Source organism: Triticum dicoccoides, chromosome 5A, assembly GCF_002162155.2.
Source record: "Triticum dicoccoides isolate Atlit2015 ecotype Zavitan chromosome 5A, WEW_v2.0, whole genome shotgun sequence".
In the NCBI taxonomy this organism is placed as follows: Eukaryota; Viridiplantae; Streptophyta; class Magnoliopsida; order Poales; family Poaceae; genus Triticum; species Triticum dicoccoides.
In genome coordinates, this window is record NC_041388.1 from 451,209,599 (window position 1) to 451,214,918 (window position 5,320).

The following is a 5,320-nucleotide window of genomic DNA, read 5'->3' on the forward strand; positions in this document are numbered from 1 at the left end:
GAAACACGACACGTGATAGCAGTGGCAGATTAACCTCACTCCCTATTCTTTTCCTGTGCAGGATATTTGGTGTTAAGGTGGGATTTTATATGATATATAATATGTCATGCTGATCGAGAGGCTTGGCTACTTTTTCGTGGAAAAACAATGTACATACTAGTATGAGAACTAAACCCATATTGCAAAGTAGCTGGTGGTGGTTGTGTCCCCTATGGTTGAGTGTAGTTGTGCAAATAACGAGTTTGTTGAATAAAATTCTCCATTTTTCAATCTGATAATTTTATGCGAGATTTGTCTGTGTTGTGCCACGGCCTGTTCTCGGGCATCATTTTAGTCATCATGATTGTCAAGGGGTTCCGGAATTTTGTCTCGGTGAAGTCATTTTCAAGGGAAGATATGAATAAATTGTCGCCAACTTGTTCGTGTTGTAGGATTGCTGTAAAGAAACTTGTTTTTCGTAGGGTAGGTAGATGTCCAATGGAACCCTTATATTTGATCTAGCCACATTAAACAAACTTTGCGGAGAGTTCCAGTGAGTTTATATCTTTATTAATCTGGAACATAAAGACCACGGCCAGTGTTATTGCTTTTTCCACGTTCATCTGTTTATGTTTGAAAGGTTGTATTGTCTTTTTTCAACCTACTCAAGCCCAAACCGTTGGGGTCTCGTCTTGGAGTACGAAGGCCCAGTTATGTTCCAATCTATAGCGTGTTTAGGTACAATGGTGAAAAGAAATGGGAGTTTAGTAGAGGATTAGTGCAAACACAGAATTGTCATGATAGCGCACTCTATTTTCTTTTTAATGTGGGACCTGTTTACCAGTGGCTAGAAGTCGTTTTCCTTCCCCACCTCAACATTAGAAGCTTTTCAACTCGGATTTCAACACGGATTTACATAATAGAGTTCAAGAAGGATCACAAGATAGATTTAACCTAATTTAATTACAGGCTCTTCATGACCTCGCAGACGGGGGACGCTTTGGTTTTCCACCTCAACATTAGAAGCTTTTCAACTCGGATTTCAACACGGATTTACATAATAGAGTTCAAGAAGGATCACAAGATAGATTTAACCTAATTTAACTACAGGCTCTTCATGACCTCGCAGACGGGGGAGGCTTTGGCTGCAGCGACTTTTGCTGCCATGTGATTGATGGACGTATGTGCATCCTGAATGTGGGATACATCAACAGTTTTGCACGCCGGTATTAGCGTAGTTTCCATTTCTATGCATCTGGTCATCGATATGCAGTCGAAGCATTTGAGGGCGATGGAGTGGTGGGCGCAACTGACGGCTAAATGAACCTTGCGATGCGTGTCATCCTCGACCCACTCGAAGAAGTCCCACGCTCTCTCCGACAGCTCTCTCTCGGTGTGGTCCTCTTTGGTCTCGCTGGAGGAAGGCCCACGGAGAGGGCACGACCATCAACATGGTAATGAGGGAAGAGAGGGTGCGGGGTGGCGGCCGACGAATGGGGCCGATGGGGGTGCTAGCGAGAGGATGGGAGAAGAGGTTGGATGTGGTGGCACCGGTGAAGGGGACCAATGGGGGTTTATATACGCTTCGAGGGGACTTGATTTTTAGTCTCATATTAGGTAATCCTAGTAGTTTCTTAGGCATGGGAAGTTGATTTTTAGTCCAAGCCCATATCTGATGTGTGGTGCATCAAACAGGCTGAGCTTCAGCATCATGGCTACTTTTTCTTTTTCGAGGGGAGCGTGGTTTGTGTTGGGCCTGGTATAACTATGCATGTCCTGATGCCTCCAGACACCCCTCCGGCCGGCACGAGGCGTGAGGCGCCTCCTCCCTTTCCTTCTACCTTGTCTTGGCCCTTCTCTCTTGGTGGAGTTGCTGCAATGGAGGTGTGGTGGATGTAGATGAGACTTATGGAGGATGGAGATGGCTTCCTGCAGCGGCTAGGGGTGGAGATCTTCATATAGGAGGCCTCCTTGGATTTCCTCCGTTGATCTAGCTTCCTCCCTTTCATCCAAGAGCTCTAGGGGAGCCAAATCCACATCTAATACAACACATTGGCCATCAAGGATCCCGTAGGGGAAAACGGGGACAAAATCGGTGAAAAATCTGAAAAGTTTTGGTCAATTTTGTGGCTCTCTGGAGCTCATACGAGCATCCATACGAGCGACTATGCTCGTATGGAAGGCTTCGTTCTCTCTGGACTTCAGGAGCTGTTTCGTATTTTGGTCACCATTTCTTCATACGAACTCCGATTTTGATGCTCTTGGGCTTATTGAATTGCTAGCGAAAAGCCCGATGCGTCAGAGGTCTTGGATCAAACTCTCCAAAGGGCCTTGATCTGGTGCCTGGAACTTCTCTGGTTTGACCCCCAACTTGGTTCTTTTGATGTCCCAAGTCCATGAACATGTCAACACACCTACAAAGACCACAAAACAAAGAAAAACTAACAAAAACTAAATAAAAATAAAAGGTGTGCAACAAACTTGGTAAATACCAAGAACTATGCATTGAGGATATGCATAAGTGCTAGATGGATATGATACGAGGGAGTGCATAAAATCCACTCATCAACACCCCCAAACTTAAGCTTGCCCGTCCTCGAGCAAAAAAGTTGATAAACCAAAGTCATCCATCTAGCTCATCAATAACATTATTTCCCATAGGCGTATCCTTGTCTTCTCTGCAAGCTACAAGCAAGATAGATCAATACCATTGTTGCATTCAGCGCATTGGCTCCTCTTGTTCCACCACCACATCATCTACGTCTTCCTCATGAAGGCCCGATTCACTTATCAAAGCTTCCAAGTCCGATGCACCTCTAGAGCTTGAAGCTTTTTGTCGCCATGTTGAAAGTGCAACTATCCCTAGGTGGTTTTGGTAATTCCTAACAACATATAGCTCATTGAGCTAATGCTATTCCAAGATTAATATTTCAGGAAAAGCTCAATGAATGGCATGGCATGGATGAGGAAAGTGGACCCCTCAAAATACTAAGGACAAAAAGATTGGCTCAAGCTCAAAGCTCAAGACTCTACATTTTATATTTTAGTGATTCAAGATCAGATTGAGTCTATAGGAAAAGCCAATACTATCAAGGAGGGATGAGGTGTTGCTTGATGATGTTCTTGCTTTATAATGCTTAGTGATATGCTCCAAAACCCTCAACTACCTTCCCACATCCACATATGACCTAAACCAAAAGTCAAACTCGGCCCTACAGATTCTTTCTATCCGGCGCCACCAAGTTCAGATGTCATAGCCACTGCCACAAACCCTAGGCAAATCGGTCTCACCGTTAGGGATCTCGGTCACACCGATATGGGGTTGTAATCTCTCTGTTTCCCTTCATAACGTTTCGGTCCTATCGAGATGAGCGACCGGTCCCACCGAGATTGCAATGTAAACTCTCTGTTCCCTTTTGTAACATTTCGGTCCCACTGAAATGAGCAAATCGGTCCCATCGAGTTTGTGTAATCGGTCACATCGAGATTACGTTATGCCCTAACCATATCGGTCCTACCGAGTTGCATGTCAGTCCCACCGAAAATCCTAACGGTCACTAGGTTTGCTAAATCGGTCCGACCGAGTTTCTCAATTCGGTCTCACCGAGATTGGTAAATTGTGTGTAACAGTTAGTTTTTGTGTGGAGGCTATATATACCCCTCCACCCACTCTTCATTTGTGGAGAGAGCCATCAGAACATACCTACACTTCCAATACACATTTTTCTGAGAGAGAACCACCTACTCATGTGTTGAGACCAAGATATTCCATTCCCACTATATGAATCTTGATCTCTAGCCTTCCCCAAGTTGCTTTCCACTCAAATCTTCTTTCCACCAAATTCATATCCTGTGAGAGAGAGTTGAGTGTTGAGGAGACTATCATTTGAAGCACAAGAGCAAGGAGTTCATCATCAACACACCATTTGTTACTTCTTGGAGAGTGGTGTCTGCTAGATTGACTAGGTGTCACTTGGGAGCCTCCGACAAAGATTGTGGAGTTGAACCAAGGAGTTTGTAAGGGCAAGGAGATCACCTACTTCGTGAAAATCTACCGCTAGTGAGGCAAGTCCTTCGTGGGCGATGGCCATGATGGGATAGACAAGGTTGCTTCTTCGTGGACCCTTCGTGGGTGGAGCCCTCTATGGACTCGCGCAACCGTTACCCTCCGTGGGTTGAAGTCTCCATCAACGTGGATGTATGATAGCACCACCTATCGGAACCACGACAAAAACATCCGTGTCTCCAATTGCGTTTGAATTCTCCAAACCCTTCCCTTTACATTCTTGCAAGTTGCATGCTTTACTTTCCGCTGCTCATAGACCCTTTGCATGCTTGCTTGAATTGTGTTAAGATTGCTTGACTTGTGCTAAGATAGCTAAAATCTGCCAAAGACTAAAATTGGGAAAAGGATAGATTTTTAATTGGTCAAGTAGTCTAATCACCCCCCTCTAGACATACTTTTGATCCTACAAGTGGTATCGGAGCTTTGGTTTCCATTTGCTTTGATCTCCATAGCTTTTGGTGGTCATAGCCTTGGTTTCACAACCTAGGAGAGTATGGTGTCTAGCGAGGGAAATTATCACCGTAGAGGTCCTTTGACGGTACTAATTTTGCTAGTTGGAAGCATAAGATGAAAATGCATATTCTTGGACATAACCCCGCCGTTTGGGCTATTGTGTGTGTTGGCTTGCAAGGTGATTTCTTTGATGGGAGAGAACCGAATCGTGAAGCTACCGCGGATGAGTTGAAGATGCTACAATACAATGCTCAAGCTTGTGATATCCTCTTCAACGGATTGTGCCTCGAAGAATTCAACAAAATCAGCCGTCTTGAGAATGCAAAGGAAATTTGGGCTAGTTTGATTGATATGCACGAATGTACCGACTCCGTCAAGGAATCCAAGTTGGATGTGCTTCAAAGTCAACTTGACAAGTTCAAAATGAAGGATGGTGAAGGTGTCACTGAAATGTACTCTAGGCTTGCTCTTATCACAAATGAGATTGCCGGCTTAGGAAGTGAAGAGATGACCGACAAATTCATCATCAAGAAGATCCTAAGAGCCTTGGATGGAAAATACGATACCGTATGCACATTGATCCAAATGATGCCAAATTACAAAGATCTCAAGCCAACGGAAGTCATTGGAAGAATTGTTGCTCATGAGATGTCACTCAAGGATAAGGAGGAGCTCCATAACAAGTCAAGTGGTGCTTACAAAGCCTCATGTGAAGCCCCCACATCATCAAGTGAGAAACAAACCTTCAATGAAGAATCGAGCTTAATGGTGAAGAACTTCAACAAGTTCTACAAGAATAGAAGCAAAGAGAGAAGTTCCAAG

The 5,320-nt window shown here is 44.3% G+C and overlaps 1 protein-coding gene across 2 annotated transcripts in view; it reads left to right on the top strand.

Moving 5' to 3' along the window:
• Positions 1–290, top strand: part of LOC119302232 (uncharacterized protein At2g33490-like) — a 7,059-nt gene extending 6,769 nt beyond the window's left edge. For both annotated transcript variants that reach the window (XM_037579265.1, XM_037579266.1), the window contains one exon: positions 62–290. The gene's annotated coding sequence lies outside the window, so the exon portion shown is untranslated. The remainder of the gene's footprint in view (positions 1–61) is intronic.
• The last annotated feature ends 5,030 nt before the right edge of the window (positions 291–5,320 follow it).